The 18,927-nt window shown below is 45.8% G+C and overlaps 1 non-coding gene across 1 annotated transcript; it reads left to right on the forward strand.

Moving 5' to 3' along the window:
- The first annotated feature begins 15,848 nt into the window (after positions 1-15,848).
- On the forward strand, positions 15,849-15,920 carry trnaw-cca (transfer RNA tryptophan (anticodon CCA)). The gene has a single exon. It is a non-coding gene; the product is annotated as a tRNA-Trp (tRNA).
- Positions 15,921-18,927: the final 3,007 nt, after the last annotated feature.

The raw sequence follows: 18,927 nt of genomic DNA on the forward strand, positions 1-18,927 counted from the left end.
ACATGAGTGAATTAGATGGCAGTTTCTCTCCCCAAAAATGGTTTCATTATTAGATTCAGAACTCCAAATTTCTGACCGAATTCCAATCCCACCAACTGCCTCGGCGGGATTCAAACCCCGGGAATCCCCGGAACTGGGTTGATAGTCCAGTCGATAATGGCACTCGGCCGTCAATCCTTCAATCCCCCTGCATGGCAGATGAACTCAATAGACAATAGGTGCAGGAGTAGGCCTCTCTGCCCTTCGAGCCTGCACCACCATTCGTTATGATCATGGCTAATCATCATCAATCAGTATCCTGTTCCTGCCTTATCTCCATACCCCTTGATTCCACTATCCTTGAGAGCTCTATCGAACTCTTTCTTAAACGAATCCAGAGACTGGGCCTCCACTGCCTTCTGGGGCACAGCATTCCACACACCCACCACTCTCTGGGTGAAGAAGTTTCTCCTCACCTCTGTCCTAAATGGTCTCCCCCTTATTTTTAAGCTGTGTCCTCTGGTTCGGGACTCACCCATCAGCGGAAACATGTTTCCTGCCTCCATAGTGTCCAATCTTTTAATAATCTTATATGTCTCAATCAGATCTCCTCTCGGTCTTCTAAACTCAAGGATATACTAGCCCAGTCGCTCCAATCTTTCAACATAAGATAGTCCTGCCATTCAAGGAATTGACCTCGTGAACCTACGCTGAACTCCCTCAATAGGCAGAATCTCTTTCCTCAAATTTGGAGACCAGAACTGCACACAATATTCCAGTTGCGGTCTCACCAGGGCCCTGTACAGCTGCAGAAGAAACTCTACTTCTATACTCAATCCCTCTTGTTATGAAGGCCAGCATGCTATTAGCTTTCTTGTACCTGCTGTACCTGCATGCTTGCCTTCATTGACTGGTGTACAAGAACACCCAGATTTCTTTGTACTGCCCCTTTACCTAACTTGACTCCATTTAGGTAGTAATCTGCCTTCCTGTTCTTGCCACCAAAGTGGATAACCATACATTAAACTGCATCTGCCATGCATCTGTCCACTCACCTAACCTGTCCAGGTCACCCTGTAATCTCCTAACATCCTCCTCACATTTCACCCTGTCACCCAGCTTTGTATCATCAGCAAATTTGCTAATGTGATTATTAATACCATCTTCTATATCATTAATATATATTGTAAAAAGCTGCGGACCCAGCACTGATCCCTGTAGTAGCCCACTGGTCACCGCCTGCCGTTCTGAAAGGGAGCCGTTTATCACTAGTCTTTGTTTCCTGTCAGCCAACCAATTTTCAATCCAAGTCAGTAGTTTGCCCCCAATACCATGCGCCCTAATTTTGCTCACTAACCTCCTATGTGGGACTTTATCAAAGGCTTTTTGAAAGTCCAGGTACACTACATCCACTGGATCTCCCTTGTCCATCTTCAGAGTTACATCCTCAAAAAATTCCAGAACTCGCTGGTGGCTCTGCAGGTGGGAGGAGCGGGTGAAGCCCTTTCCACACTGAGAGCAGATTAACGCCCTCTCCATGAGATGGACCCTTTGGTAGATTACAGTGTAGATGTCTGAGTGAACCCCTTCCCGCACACAGAGCATGTGAACGGCCTCTCCGATGTGGACCTGCTGGTGGGTCAGCAGGGTGTAAGAATCGACAAATCCCTTCCTGCACTCAGAGCAGGTGAACGGCCTCTCCCCCAGGTGAACCCGCTGGTGTTTCAGGACGTGGGATGCATCGATGAATCGCTGCCCACACAGAGAGCAGGAGAACCACCTCTCCCTACTGTGAACCTGCTGGTGTGTCTGCAGGTGGGACGACTGAATGAATCATCTCCCACAATGGTGGCAGATGAACGGCCTCTCCCTGGTGTGAACTCGCTGGTGTGTCTGCAGGCTGCACAGCCAACTGAATCCCTTCCCACACACTGAGCAGGAGAACGGCGTCTCCCCAGTGAGAACGCGTCTGTGGGTGTGTAGCCCCAATGGGGAAGGGAACCCTTTCCCAAAGTCCCCACATTTCCATGGTTTCCCCATGAGGGGAGCATTCTTTGTGTTGCGCTGGGTTTGAAATTCAAAACAGAATGGATACATAGTCTCTCCCCACCGTGAGGGGTGAGATTTTGATCCCCCAAGCTGAGTAAATTGTTTGACGCATTTTTCACAGACAGCATACTGAATCTCACTCACTCGGGTGTCTCAGTATTATTCCTGCCATACCAGTGTTCAAAATCTCTCACACAGACAAAAGCAAACATTTCTTCTCGAATTCAATGGCTGCTGATATTCAAGGCTCATTGATTCAAGTGGCTCTGTCAGAAGATGACGTATCATTTGTTTTCAGATTTCTTTCTGCATGTCTTCCTTCAAAAAAAATCACAAATTGAGTGATCACTGTCAGTACTGTTAAATGAACATAACATCGGTGGCAATTCCTGTAGATTGCTCGATGAGTGCTGACCATATATTATGCAGGACGCAGAAAACCCTCATGCAACATGATAGCCTTAAGTGTGTATGGAGGAAAACGTAATTTAGATCGCAATAACCTGGAACAAGCTGTTGACAAAGGTGCTGGAAATGGAGCTGAATCACGAATATGATAATGAAATGTCAAGACTGCTTCGGAAAATAAAGCCAGTGAAGTTATTGCATGATTTCCTGCTGTCCTAGTAAATAAAAAAGAGACAAGAGATATAGAACGTAACTCTATTACTGCATTAGAAGGTGAAAAATCATAGCCACAAAGTTTTTATAACAGCCAACAATATCAGATATACACCATATGAAGCAACAGATGTTTACATTTGAAATCAATGTGCCAATCCCTTAAATACTGCTCAGTTCCATGAGAATGTATCCTTATAATTCTAAACATGAGGAAAGAAGTAAACCTTTTCCAGGGTGCAAACTCTATACGTGCCAAACTGAGGGAATACACAAGGAAAATACCTTTGAGAGGGACAAAGAGCATCTGAGCACCTTTGGAGAGCCTGCTCCCTCCATGGAGTCACTCCAGTTGCTACAAGTGAACAGTCTCCACCCCCAGCACACCCCGCCACGCCTCTCTCTCCCCCCTCCCAGGATGAGGAATGGAAAGGGGGAGACATTGCTTTGCTCCCAGATGTTACCCAGAGGGAGGGAGTTTCACTCTGAAATTGACAGGGCTACCTCCACATTGTGACATCCACAATGGTGTGGGGTGGCGCACTGCGCCTGCGCTGCCCTGCAGCTGAGGCACATGGGGAGGGGAGGGGACTTTGCAAACTCCTTTCACTCTTCTCCACGTCAATGCGGTTTGAGTTCAAGCAAAGCATGGGGTTTAATTTTAGCTTTACAGTCTCAGAAGACGCCCACCTCTGTGAATCCAACACTTTACTCCCCCCTCCACTCCATGGAAATACCGATTTGAGAGACTCCAGAGTTGGAGTTGCTACCATACCTATTGTAGGGGGTTTGGTAGAAGCTGTTTATTTTAATGAACCATTTCAATTCAACCTCATGCTTACCATTCAAATACTAATTTTACACAGAGGGTGGCTGATGTGTGGAATGAACCACCTCAGGAAGCTGTGGATACGGGTACAATAAAAAGACATTTGTTTTAGTACATAAATAGGAAAGGTTTGGAGGGATACAGGCCAACAGCAGGCAGGAGAGACTGATTTAGTTTGGGATTATGGTTGGCATGGACTGGTTGGATCAAAGGTCCATGACCATGCTGTATGACTCGATGGTAAGTTCATAGTTCCTTGAAAGGGGAAACTATGTTCATAGACAGCATATTGAAGAAGGTGTTTGATATGCCTGCCTTTATTGGTCAGTGCACTGAGTGCAGGAGTCGGGAGGTTATGTTGCGACTGTAGAAGACATTGGTTAGCCCACGTTTGGAGTATTGTATGCAATTCTGGTACCAGCGATCCCACCCTGACACACCATAAACCAGAGATAGTGACTGAAATTGACTCTGATACAAAATCAAATCATTAAATTGCTGCAGTGCAGAAAGAGGCCATTTGTCTCATTGAATGCATTGGGTATAGCAGTTGGGAGGTCATGTTGTGGCTGTACAGGACATTGGTTCGGCCACTTTTGGATTATTGCATTCGATTCTGGTCTCCCTACTATAGGATAGGAACGATGTTGTGAAACTTGAAAGTGTGCAGAAAAAATTGATAAGGATGTCGCCAGGGTTGGAGGGTTTGTGGTATAAGGAGAGCCTGAATAGGATGGGGCTGCTTCCCTGGAGTGTCGGAGGCTGAGGGGTGATCTTATTGACATTTATAAAAACATGAGGGGCACGGATAGAGTAAATAGGCTAGAGGAAGTGGTGGATGCTGGTACAATTACAACATTTACAAGGCATCTGGATGGATGTGTGAATAGGAAAGGTTTGGAGGGATATGGGCTAAATGCTGGCAAATGGGACACTAGATTTATATAGGACATCTTGTCAGCATGGATGTGTTGGATCAAAAAGTCTATTTCCGTGCTGTATATCTCTATGTCTATTTGATAACCGATGCTTTATTGCTGTTGATGTAAATATTGTTAGGGAGAGAGAATTCCTCAAGTAGGGGATGATAAGAATCCTGGGACACCCCTAATTCTGGTTTACGATCTAATGAACACACTTTAAGCACCAAATGTGCATTTATGTCTAATTTTGTTTCATTTTTCTTGTTTTATTCCCTGCTCCGATGACTCTCAGTCTGGGGATGGTTGTCAGGCTGGGAATATTGTGGATGGGACCTTGATCGACTGAATGTTTTATTGCTCTGGAAGGTGTAAAAGGGGCTCAAAGTTTCAGCAGAAAGACAGCTGAGCTGAGAACAAACAACATCTTACTCTGTGGGAACAGGGAGAAGAGGACAGAGAAATCAGGACCTGAAATCCGAGCTGACTCCAGAGTACCATGTTATTAGTGCTTTGATTAGCAGTGCCAACCCTCTACCTTTACCTCGCTTCCTATTCAACTTGAATGCCACGTACCCCCTCAATATTCAGATCCAATCTTTGTCATCCTGAAGCCATGTCCCTGTCAGGAGTCTCAGATCATAATTATTCTCTTCAATGTGTGCAGTCAATTCAATCAGTTGTGTTACATTGCAGCACACTGTCAGCCATACAGTCTTCAGTTTCAATTCTTGTGTTCTGTAGAATCCAGTTTTGATTGATTAGATTCGATTCCCTACAGTGTGGAAACAGGCCCTTCGGCCCAACAAGTCCACACCAACACCCTGAAGAGTAACCCACCCAGACCCATTTCTTTCTGATTAATGAACCTAACACTAGGGAAAATTTAGCATGGTCATTTGACCTGACCTGCACATCTTTGGACTTTTACTTTCCGTGTCCCTTTCTATCATTCTCTGATGTTCATTTCCACATCACTACATTGCTCACCTGCCTTGATACGGATTGGCCATAAAAAATGCATGTTCATACATTCGCAGTAATAGAAGCAGGAGTAGGTCATTTGATCCATTGAGCTACTCCACCATTCATAAAGATCATGGCTCATCTATCCATCGTCTCAGCTCCTCTTACCTGCATTATCCTGACTATCCTAAATTCACCTACCATACAAAATCCCATCGAACTATGTCTTGAATATGGCTGCTTCTACTGCTTCCTTGGGCAGAGAATTCCATAGATTCACCACTCTCTGGGAAAAGCAGTTCCTTCTCCTCTGTCTTAAACCTACTCCACCGTCTTAAACCTACTCCACCAAATCTTGTGACCTAGTCTCACTCACCGGCAGAAACGACTCGATAGGGTGGGTCTGGGTGGCATGCTCATCGGATGGGTCAGTGTGGACTTGATGGGATGAATGGCCTGCTTCCACGCTGTAGTGATTCTATGATTTACCGCAGTTGTGTTTGCCATGGACCGCAGCACCAGTACCTCCCACCTTCTGCAAATCGAAAGACAAGTCCCACCCTGCCCTCTTGTACGTGTGTTATCTAACTGCTTAATCATTTCTCGTGAATCCCAGCCCACACCTCCCACTGCTGCCAGTAACCTTTACAAAGCTGATGAGACAATGCTATACCTGCAGTACTGAAAATCGTAAGGCTTCTAACGATACCAGTTACTGATTCACCACTCCCACTGATGGACAGCATTGGAAATACAATGTTGGAGGCTGAAAAAAATGAGCAGTTTAAAACAAAAACCCATCTAACCCTTCACTAGGCTCCCTGCTCAGTACACTTTACTTAAATCACTTCAACTCCACATTGCAACAAATTCCCACTTTCCACCAATATCCTGAATGTCCTCACTCACTCAGTTGCTGTCTCACAAATGAAAGATTTCATTGTAGCTTCCAGTAAGGACAAAACATCTTTGAAAGCTGCTTTGAAAGTCCAGTCTTCACAATGACACTTCTGCTTCCCTTCAGTCCAAATTGTCCGTGCTGACCAGATATTCCAAATTAACATCGTCTCATTTGTCAGCACATAACCCATACCCCTCTCAATTCTCCCTATTACAAGATGCCTTTTGAAATGCTTTAATTATACCAGTCTCCATCACTTCCTCTGGCAGCTCATTCTATACACACAACACCCTCTGTGTGAGAAAGGTTTGTGCAAAGTTCCTTTTAAATATTTCCCCTCTCACCTCAGACCTATGACCACTAGTTTTGGACTCCCCTACTCTGGGGAAAAGATTTTGGCTATTCACCCTATCCATGCTCCTTATGAACTTCTATAAAGTCACCCCTCAGCCCCCAATGATCCAGAGAAAACAGCCCCAGACTATTCAGCCTCTCCAGAAAGATCAAACCCTCCAACTCTGGCAATAGCCTTGTAAATCTTTTCCAAATCCTTACAAAGGTTTGTAACACTTTTCCTGTAGCAGGGAAACCAGAACCGAATACAGTATTCCAAAAGTGGCCTAATCAATGTCCGGTACAGCCGCAACATGACCTCCCAACATCTGTATTGAAATGCACTGACCTATAAAAGCAAATATACCAAACACCTTCTTTGCTATCCTGTCAACCCGCAACTCCACTATGAACCAGCACTCCATGGTATGTTTATTCAACAACACTCCCCATTAAATGTGCAGATCCTTCCCTGATCTGCCTTTCCAAAATCCATATTTCAAAATGGGCTCAAGAAACGTATAAGCCGTGATTGAATGGTGAAGCAGATCTGATGGGCTAAATGGGTTAATTTCTGCGCCTACGTCGTTTGGTCTCTTGCTGTCCTGGACACAGTGAGAGAATTGGAAGCAGGAATAGGTCATTTGTCTTTCCAGCTGGCACCAGTATTGAACAGTTCATAACTGGATATAAATATACCTGCATCTAGATGGATAGCTAGGACTTTTTTCACTGGAGCATCAGAGGTTGAGAGGTGACCTTAGAGAGGATTATAAAATCATGAGAGGTATAGATGAGGTGAACGGCAGGTATTCTTACCCTAGTGTGGGTGGTTCAAGATGAGGGAGCAAATTTTGAAGGTGAAGAAAGAAATATTTTAAAAAGACATGAGGGGCACTTTTTTTTTTAAGATAAAGAGTAGTTTGTGTGAGGAATCAATGTCCAGAGGAGTTGCTGGATGCAAGTACAGTTACAATGTTTAAAAGACATTTGGATAAGTACATGAATAGGAAAGGTTCGGAGGGATATAGGCCAATCATTGGCAGGTGGGACCAGTTTAGTTTCAGAACACCGCCAGCATGGACTAGTTCGACTGAATGGTCTGTTTCTGTGCTGTATGACTCTGTAACTCTTCTGTACTGGTCTTAAAACCATTTTCTTGCCTTCTCCCATAACTTCTTTGTTCTTCAAAGTCACATGAACTCAGCCTTGAATACATTCAATAACCGACCTAACTGCAGGAAGACATCCCCACTTCTGAACTCAATCCTCTTGCTGATATACCACTTGCTTTGCTCATTGCTTGCTGTACTTTCTGACAACTGGCAGTGACTGGTGTAGAAGGACACTGAGGCCCCTTTGTCTATCCACACATCACTCCTGATGAAGGGCTCGTACCCGAAACGTCGACTCTCCTCCTCCTCAGTTGCTGCCTGACCGATTGTGGTTTTCCAGCGCCACAATATTCAACTCTGAACTCCAGCATCTCACTTTCGCCACATCTCAACATATCACCATTTAAATAATGCACCTCCTTTCTGCTATTTTGTTTACACTGCAAAGGCTAGAACTTCACATTGTGGTACTGCATTTGCCATGTGTTTGCAAGTTGACACACAGACCTGGATCAACTTTTCCAGAGTCTGGCCCCTCCCTCGGTTCACTCTTGAACCCCAGAATGAAAACGTGGTGAGAAAAACACTGTTGTACTCACAAATGTTAGACAGAGGAAAGAAGTTACAGTCTGGGGTGAAGTTTAACCTTATGCAGAGAGAAAAGAGCAGCAGCAGCTTCAGAGCTCACGTTCCAACCTCCGCGTTTCCACAATGGCCGGAGGACCAGACTTCTTCCGGTCCTCCAAGGTTCTCCCCTGCCCCATGGAAAGCAGCTCGCGCGCCATTTCTGCGGACACCCAAGAGTATGCGCAGTGCTTTGCTGACACTGGCGGTCATGCGCAGTACTTGCTGACACCGCGGAGCATGCTCAGTGTGCAGGAATTTGTTACAAATTTTAAAGTTAAAAATCACAAAGCACCTGGTGATAGTCCAACAGACTTATTTGGAAGAACTAGCTTTCGGAGCCCTGCTCCTTCATAAGCTGATTGTAGAGTATAACATCGTAAGACACAGAATTTATGATCTTACGATCTTATATTCCACAACCACCTGATGAAGGAGCGGCGCTCCGAAAGCGAGTGCTTCCAAACAAGCCGATTGGACTGTAACCTGGTGTTGTGTGATTTTTAACTTCGTACACCTTAGTCCAACACGGGCACCTCCCGATCATGACAAATATTAAGCGTCCGAATGCGAATACGAGACAAAAATGACGAAGCTATTTTATTTTGCCGATTTTTTCCCCCTGTGCCTCCGCATTTTATTTCTTTTGCATTTTGTCAGGCTGCTCAACGTTTCTGTCAGGGTAGAGGTATTCCAAAACTAGATGATAAAGGTTTAGGGTGTGGGGGAAAGATTTTAAAAGATCTAAAAGACGAGGAAGAGAACATTCACCCCTTACTGGGCGAAAGTGAGGACTGCAGATGCTGGAGATTAGGGTCGAGAGTGTGGTGCTGGAAAAGCACAGCAGGTCAGGGAGCATCCGAGGAGCAGGAGACTCGACGTTTCGGGCAAAACCCTTCGTCAGGAAATAGCCATGGGGAACTGCAGGGCTGTAGCGTAAACGAGTGAGTCTCAGTGGAATGCTGTTGGGATAGTCGGTGTGAATGGCCTGTAGGGATGATATGGTTCCACTGCCTTAGCCACGCGTATTTTGAGAAATGTGGGAGGAGTGGGTTCCAGTTCGTTGGACACTGACACGAGTCCTGGAGAAGGTGGCATTTGTGCTGTCTCTCTCTTCACATTCTGCCCCCCTGTCCATTTTCTCCCCATCCACTGCCCGCTGCCTATTCTCTCTCCTCACACTGCACCCTCTATTCTCTCCTCAACCCTCTGAACCCCAGTCTGTTCTCCTGTCCATTTCCCTCCCTTCTCCACCACCAGCGACCCCTTCACCCCCTCCACCCCCACAATCGTCCTTTCTCGTGCCTCAGCCCTCTTTGATCGCTGTATGAAGTCTTTCTCAGGGAAGAGAGAGAATGGATGGTGATGACTTTACCTGGGAAACACGGCATGTGAGAAATAGATGATTTTTAAAATTGAGAATAACTAATACCAAATATTCAGAAACTTCGTTACAGTCGGGAAGAATGTTATTTTTTTTTTCAAAACAAAAGCTGCACAAATCTTTCTGAAACTTGCATTGATGTATGTGCAGTTAGGCCACAACAAAGGACAGGCTGTAAGGAGTGAATGAGGGAATAAAAGACAAGTCCAACCTTGCCCTCGAGGAGAAAATGAAAAATGCAGATGCTGGAGATCAGAGTCGAGAGTGTGGTGTTGGAAAAGCACAGCAGGTCCGGCAGCATCCAAGGAGCAGGAGAATCGACGTTTCGTGCATCGACACTTGGCACTCGGCCATCGCTCCTTCAATCCCCCTGTGATGGCGCGTGAACTCGCTGGTGCCTCCGCAGGGTGGGAGGAGCAGGTGAATCCCTTCCGGCACTTACAGCAGGTGAACGGCCTCTCTCCAGGGTGGACCCGCTGGTGGGTCAGCAGTGCAGCTGACTGAGTGAGACCCCTCCCGCACATGGGGCACGTGAATGGCTTCTCTCCCTTGTGGACTCACTCATGCGTCTGCAGATGGCTGATCCGACGGAAGCCCTTCCCACACACTGAGCAGGTGAATGGCCTCTCCCGGTGTGAATGCGTCTGTGGGTTTCCAGCAGGGATGGGGAAGGGAATCCTTTCCCAAAGACCCCACATTTCCAAGGTTTCTCCTTTGGAGGGAGCTTTCCTTGTGTTGCTCTGGGATTGAAATTACAAACAGAACGGGTACATAGCCTTTCCCACCTTGAGGCGTGAGACTTTGATTCCTCCAAGCTGAGTAAATGGTTTGAAGCACTTTTCACAGTCAGCGCACTGAATCTCCCTCACTCGATGTCTCAGTATTCTTCCTGCCACAGGACTGTCCAAAATCTCTCAAACAAACAAAAGCAAACATGCCTTCTTGATTGGAATGGCTGCTGATATTCAAGTCCCAATGAATCAAGTGGCTCTGTCAGAAGTTGATGTATCATTTGTTTTCAGATTTCTTTCTGCACGTCTTCCTGCAAAGAAAAATCACAAAATAAGTGATCACTGTCAGTACAGTTAATGAACATAACTTTGGTGGCAATTCCTGTAGATTGTGAGATGTCTGCTGATCACATATTATCCAGGCCACAGAAACCTGAAAACCCTCATGCAGCCAGATCGGCTTAGCTGTGCATAGAGGAAAACTTCATTTCAGTGACAATAATATGGAACAAACTGCCTACAAAGATGCTGGAAATAGAGCTGAATCAAGGATATGAAAATGAAATGTTAAGGCTGCTTGAGAAAAGAAAGGCAGTAAAATTGCTGAATGACTTCCTGCTGACCTATTAAACAAAAAAATATGACAAAAAAAGGACGTAACTCCATTACTATATTAGAAGGTGAATAAGAATTACAAAGAAACTTTTACAACAGTCAACAATATCAGATATACACCATATAGAACAAAGAAAGTTTACAGCCCAGGAACAGGCCCTTCAAGCTTGAGCCGATCCAAATGTACTGTCTAAACCTGTCGGTCAATTCCTAAGCATATGTATCCCTCTACTCCCCACCCACTCATGCATTTATCCAGACGCATCTTCAATGAATCTACCATGCCTGCCTCTACTACGTCTGCTGGCAACGTGTTCCTAACGCCCACCACCCTCTGTGTGAAGAGAGGCACGTATTCTCTTTGAATAAGTGCTGCCCTTGCCGCGTTCATTGTAACGGTATCTCGTTTAATGAAGCGGCTTTTTGAGAGTATTGACTGGCCATTTTTGCACAATGGCAGTGTAAGAAACAAGGGCTCGTCTGGGATTTGAACCCGGGATCTCTCGCATGCCTACGCACCAGAAGGCCCGAAGTGAGAATCATACCCCGAGACCAACGAGCCACAGGCCCCAAGCAGGCTACATTTTTTTGAGCAATGTGCCAATCCTTTAAATGCTGCTCAGTTCCTTGAGAATCTCGGTTGAAACTTTATTGCTGGAACAGCACAGCAGGTCAGGCAGCATCCAGGGAACAGGAGATTCGACGTTTCGGGCACAGGCCCTTCTTCAGGAATCCTGAAGAAGGGCCTGTGCCCGAAACGTCGAATCTCCTGTTCCCTGGATGCTGCCTGACCTGCTGTGCTGTTCCAGCAATAAAGTTTCAACTTTGATCTCCAGCATCTGCAGACCTCACTTTCTCCTTGAGAATCTAACCTTTTAGTTGTGAACATGAGGAAAGGAGCAATCCTTTTCTAGAGTGCAAACTGTATACGTGCCAAACTGAGGGAATACACAAGGAAAATAGCTTTAAGAGAGATAGAAAGTATTTGAACACCTTTGGAGTGTCTGCTCCCTCCCTGGATTCACTCCAGTTGCTACAAGTGAACAGTGTTTCACCCACCCCTACCTCCCCTTCCCCCTCGCTGCTGGAGGATGGTATATGGAAACGGGGAGACATTGCTTTGCTCCCAGATGTTGCCCAGAGGGAGGGAGTTTCACTCTGAAACTGACAGGGCTGCATCCGCATTGTGACGTCAACAATGGAGGGCGGGCCGGACAGCTGCCCTGCAGTTGAGGCACGTGTGGAGGGGAGGACACTTTGCAAATCCAACTCTCCTCCAAGTCTATGCAGTTTGAGTTCAAGCAAAGCAAGGGGTTTAAATATACTTTAGAAAACCTCCTTTGTGCCGTGGGAAAACTCCTGCCGCGGGAAATGCAGTGTTACAGATTCATAGTAACAGAAGCAGGAGTGGACCATTTGGTCAAGCCTGCTCCGTCATTCATTAAGATCACAGCTCCACCAACCTGCACTAACCCGACTACCCTTAATACCACTACCATGCAAAAACCCATCCAACTGCGTCTTCAATAAACTTCATGAAGCTGTCTCAACTGCTCTCTTGGGCAGAGAATCCCATGGATTCTCACAGAGTGACACAGATGTACAGCACGGAAACAGACCCTTCGGTCCAACTCATCCATGCAGCCAGGATATCCTAAACTAATCTAGTCCCATTTGCCAGCACTTGGCCCAAATCCCCAAAAAACCTTCCTACCCTCCAACCTCCAACCCTGGCAACATCCCTGTAAATCTTTTCTGCACATTTTCTAGTTTCACAACATCTTTCCGATAGGAAGCAGACCAAAATTACATGCAATATTCCAAACGTGGCCTGACCAATGTTCTGTACAGTGGCAACATGAGCTCCCAACATCCATCCTCGATGATCTGACCAACAAAGGAAAGCACACCAAACGCCTTCTTTACTATCCAATCTGCCTGCGTCTCTACTTTTAAGGAACTAATCAACCTGAACTCCAAGGTCTCTTTGTTCAGCAACACTCCCAAGGAACTTACCATTAAGTGTAAAAGTCCTGCTCTGATTTGATTTTCCAAAATGCAGCACCTCATATTTATCTACATTAACCTCCAACTGCCATTCCTCAGCCCATTGGCCCATCTGATCAATGTCCCGCTGTGATCTGAGGTAACCTTCTTTACTGTCCACTACACCTCGAAGTTTGGTGTCATCTACAAACTTGCTAACTATACCTCCTCCGTTTACATACAAATCATTTATATAAATGACAAAAAGTAGCGGACCCAGCATCAATCCTTGTGATACACCATTGGTCACAGGCCTTCAGTCTGAAAAGCAACCCTCCGCCTTCTAGCCAGTTCTGTATCCAAATGGCTAGTTGTCCCTGCATGCCATGAGATTAAACCTTGCTCACCAATCTCCCATGAGGAACCTTGATGATCGCCTTCCTGAAGTCCATATAGATCACGTCCATCGCTCTGCCCTCATCAATCCACTTTGTTACTTCTTCAAAAAACCCAATGATGTTCATGAGACATGATTTCCCAAGCATAAAGCCATGCTGACTATCCTTAATCAATTCTTGCCTTTCCAAATACATGTAAATCCTGTCTCTTAGGATTCTCTCCAAAACCTTGCCCATCACGGATGTCAGGTTCACTGGTCTATAGTTCCCTGGCTTTTCCTTACCACCTTTCTTAAATAGTGGCACCACATTAGCCACCCTCTAGCCTTCCGGCACCTCACCTGTGACTATTGATGATACAAATATCTCAGTAAGAGGCCCAGCAATCACTTCCCCAGTTTCCCACAGAGTTCTAGGGTACGCCTGATCAGGTATTTATCCACTTTTATGCATATCAAGATATCCAGCAATTTCTCATCTGTAATATGGGCATTTTTTTCAACATGTCACCATCTACTTTCTCACATTCTATATCTTCCATGCCCTTCTCCACAGTAAACACTGATGCACAATATCCCTTCAGTATCTCGCCGCCCCCCCCCCCCCCCCCCGCCCCCCATCTACTGCAGCTCCACACAAAGGCCGCCTTGCTGATATTTGAGGGGCCCTATTCTCTCCCTTGTTATCCTTTTGTCCTTAATGTATTTATAAAAACCCTTTGGGTTATCCATGACTCCATTTGCCAAAGCTATCTCATGTCCCCTTTTTTGCCCTCATGATTTCCCTCTTAAGTATGCTCGTACTGCCTTTATACTCTAAGGATTCACTCGATCTCTCTGCCGATACCTGATATATACATCCTTCTTTATCTCAACCAAAATCTCATTTTCTCCAGTCATCCAGCATTCCCCAACCTACCAGCCTTTCCTTTCACCCGAACAGGAATATACTCTATGTCAGACAATCACCTGATGAAGGAGCGTCGCTCCGAAAGCTAGTGTGCTTCCAAGTAAACCTGTTGGACTATAACCTGGTGTGGTGTGATTTTTTAACTTTGTACTCCCCAGTCCAACACCGGCATCTCCGAATCAGGAATATACTGTGTCTGGACTCTTGTTATCTCATACTTGAATGCTTCCCATTTTCCAGCAGTCCTTTAACCAGCGAACATCTGCCCCCAATCAGCTTTTGAAAGATCTTGCCTAATACCTGAGTCTTCCTCCAATTTAGAACTTCGACTTTTAGATTTAATATATTTAGATCTGATATATTATTTTCAATCACTGTTCTAAAGTTAATAGAATTATGGTTGCTGGCGCGAAGGTTTTGCACCCTCGCCAGTATGTACATCCACATTGTGAATTAGAAAATGTCCTTGTACACACTTAACAAATTCCTCTATTTGGCAGATAGGTAAATGGGCAGGAGTTATACCTTGGGTCCACTCTTCCTTCATTCCCATCAACCCTAACCCCATTCCCACCCCAATAGTCCAACGGCACTTTCCCCTGCAACTGCCGAATGTGTGACACCAGCCCATTTACCTACTCCCTTCTCACTATCCAAGGACCCAAACTTACCTTCCAGGTGAAGCAGCACTTTACCTGCACTTCCCACAACCCAGTCGACTGCAGTTGCTGCTCATAATGTGGTCTCATCTACATTGGGGAAAACGAAGCATAAACTGGGTGACTGCTGCACAGAACATCTACGTTCTACCTGCAAAAAAGACCCTGAGCTTCCAGTTGCCTGCCAATTCCACACCTCACCCTGTTCCCTGGCCAACATCTCTGTCTCATGTTTGCTGTAGTGTTCCAGCGAAGCTCAGCACCAGCAGAACGAAGAGCACCGAATATTACACTTGGGGAGCATACATCCCTCTGGTCCCAATATCGAATTCAATAATTCTCGGGCCTGAAATCCATAGTATCCTCGTTCCTTCCACACACACCAAGCCTTGTTATCACATAGTCTGTCATTACACACTACCTATTCTTAGCCACGAACAGTCTCCATTCACCCTCCCACGCAGATCGTTATCAACTCCCTTTCCTGTCCACAGTTCTTCCCTCGCTTTGGGCTCTGTCCTGATCTATCATTTACTGCATCTGCCTTCCTCCCATAATATCTTCTGCATATAAACCAACGTTTTCCCAATCACCATCAGTTCTGTGGAAGGGTCACCGGCAACTCCTGTTTTTTGTTTCAGATATGCAGCATCCACAGTTCTTTCACCTTTTTATTGAGGTAGAGTTGGAAATTACTTCAAGAGACAGAAGGAGAGGGGGCAGAGACAGAACACACATGAACTGTTGATCTCCGTTGTTACTCATAACGTAAAATCATTGCAGTGCGATCACTTCCCTTAAGCATGAAGAGAGGTCGCGGGCAAGCCGTGAGCTTGTGGCGCAACGGTAGCGCGTCTGACTCCAGATCAGAAGGTTGCGTGTTCGAATCACGTCAGGCTTACTGTCGTCAACTTCTTCGGTTTCAAATCAAGAAAGGAGAACGTTCACTCTCGATATCTGTTGAGCCAAATCTTCTTTACGGAAATTTTCGATCACACGTGAAGCTTGATTTGTGAAAAAATCACACGTCTGTTTGATTTGTGAACACTGTGTCAGGGAGGTGGTGTGCCCATTGTCTGGGTAAATACTCAGCTCCCCCAGTTCATCACGGGATTTAAACACAGCCGTCTCCCTCTGGGCAGCCGCTTCGTTTAGTTGGTTACAGCGAGGTGTGAATTAACATAATACCGATATTTTTACAACATAATCCAGATACTCCCAGCTTTATGTTTCAATCTATCAGGAGAGTGATAGCGAGTTCAGATAGAATTGTTTCCCACCAACAGCAAATCCTTGCCTCTCACTGGACACAGTTAAAATTATCTTTATTCAACAGGAGAAGCGGAACTCTAGTCTGATGGCCTCTCTCCACATTAACGGTGAGCCTGAATTTTATAAACGGTGTCAGTAAAATCCAGTGGCGGACACGGATTTGGTTCAATCGGTTTTTTTGCCAAGCGTAATTCACCGAGAGGATGCTGCTGTGTGAAACAGCGTGGGGAATTACTGCAGGGCCTCCTGCGCATGGGACACACCGCAACTGATGTGTTTCACTTTCACCAGTTTATTCCTATCTCGGAGAAGAGAGGTTTGATGATTCGGATCATAGCAGCCAGACAGAGGACAGGAGAAGAGCACTCAGCCCTTCACAAGCTTGTCACCACAGCTGGGTCATCGTGGTCCGTGTATCAGTATGGGATAGTAATCTGCATCTACTGACTGGAAGCACAGCAAATGGGAGTGCTGGTGGGACTATCACACAGGAGAAAACGGCTTCGACCTATCAACTGGATAGGGCCCAATGCGCAACTCCGCTCACCTCAACTGAATAACTGTAAACAAATTACTCAGTGATTCAAAGGAATACTCGGTTTTGAATCTGCATTGTGTCATGTACCTTCGAGAATGATGTCAAAACACCTTCATTGCTGTGATGGAGTATCCTGTTGGGCAGAATATATCCGTTGTCAAATTTCCTACGTTCTGTTGGTCCAACTCCGATTTCACTCAGAATCACAAAATGTGTGACAGCGCAGTCTGAGGCCATGCAGCCCACCTTAGCTCTGCTGGCTCAACACAATATGTAAATAAGTGTCTCATTCTGTCGCCTTCTCCCTGTAAATCTGCACATTGTTATATTGAACATGCCCCACCGAATTCCCGTTTGTGTCCATTGAATCTACCTCTTTGTCACTGTCAGACAGCGACTTACTGACCCCACTCCCTGTGCGAAAACGATCTTCCTAATGTCACTTTTACTTATTTTCCTGATGACTTTAAATCTCTGCCAAATCGTTCTCCATCTTTTCAGGCCTGGGAGCATTTTCACTGCATTATTTCCTCTGTCTAAAACCCTCATGACGTGGAAAACTTCAATCAGACCAGCTTTCAGCCCTCTGTTCTCCAAAGAGAGCTGCCCCAAATTTTCCAATCTCCCTTCATTGCTGACATTCCTCAGGACGGTACCATTCACGTTAACCTGTTCAGCGCTGTCTGCAATCACTTCACTTCCCCGCTTCCTGAAGTATCACCCTCAGAATTGAGCGTAATACTGGTGGAGAATTCATTCAGACTCGGATTGCGCGGGCGAAAAATCTGCAATACTTGTTCTCACTTTGAACAAGTGTTTCCCTTCGCCGTGTTCACTGCAATGGCAGCTCTGTGCCGTCCCTAATTCAGGCAGTCCGATCTTATTTAATGAAGCGGCTTTTTGAGAAAATTCATCGGCCATTTTTGCATATGCTCGAAGACCCAAAGCTAGAATCATACCCCAGACTAACGAGCCGGAAGCAGGTAAGACTTGCTCAGTACGAAATACATTGTACATTGCTCCCAGAATTGCAAGAAGGGAAGAGTTTCAAGAACATCTGCTTCTCAATCTGTCTCCCTGCTCCCAGGACGCTGCTGTTTGTCCCGTCCCCAGGGACCGGGCTCTCTCCACTGGTGGATAATTGAACCATTTCGTTTCTACTTGCAAGCTGTGCTGGTGGAAGGCAGAGCCCATTCACTCTTCTGCTCTCTCACACTATTACGTGAGGCAGGATAAGTCAGTTACAGTCATGCGTAGGAATGGGCAACTTTGAACTTGTTACAAAGGTCTTGTTAACGGAGAGATAGAAAGATGCTGTGCTGTCGGGACAGAGAGAAATGGACACTGGAGACTCTTCCCTCAGGTAAATTGATATGAGTACATTTTTGAGCAGCCTGCTGGGTGTTCAGAATATGTCTTGACACAGCAATCCTGCAGAAAGTCTTTTATTACACAGCTGTTGGTTTCTTTACTGCAGGAAATGGACTAAAACAGCAAGTCATGTGTTTCAACTTCACCGGTTCATTGCCACCTGAGAGAAGAGGTTTCAAACGAGATCAGTACACACCGACAGAGAACAGGACAAGACAACTCAGAGCTCCACAAGGGTGCCAGCGCAACTGTGTAAATTTGACTTGTGTATCGATGCGAGATGTTGAGATCAGATACCCGAAGTTTTGGGAAGCAAATGACATGTCAAGGAACAGAACAGAGCGCCGTTATCGACATTTAGACACTCAGGAAGTCGTTTGAAAAGCAAGATGCTGAACGAAGTACCATCGCAAAGGAAAGTCGCTCAAGGAGACACTGAACAATAACAGAGGAGGGTTTCGATTCATCAATCTCTGGGTTAGGGGGCCAGCACGCTCCCGCTGCGCCACGCGGCTCCGACGCACTGCGGCGCTTCCCACGGGTCCCTTCAGCCTTTCGTCTGGCGCGTGGCATGCACGTTCGAGACTGATGTCAAAGATCTCCACTGCTGTCGTCTTATAGGCTGTTGCGCAGACGTATGGAGGCTGTGTAAATATAAACTCTTTCTAACTTCCCACATTCTGTTGGTCGAACTGTGATTTCACTCTGAATAGACGCCATGCGGCCC

The sequence above is a fragment of the Chiloscyllium plagiosum genome, unplaced genomic scaffold (assembly GCF_037043375.1).
Source record: "Chiloscyllium plagiosum isolate Xiang-an unplaced genomic scaffold, Cpla_swu_hap1 HiC_scaffold_27, whole genome shotgun sequence".
Lineage (NCBI taxonomy): Eukaryota > Metazoa > Chordata > Chondrichthyes > Orectolobiformes > Hemiscylliidae > Chiloscyllium > Chiloscyllium plagiosum.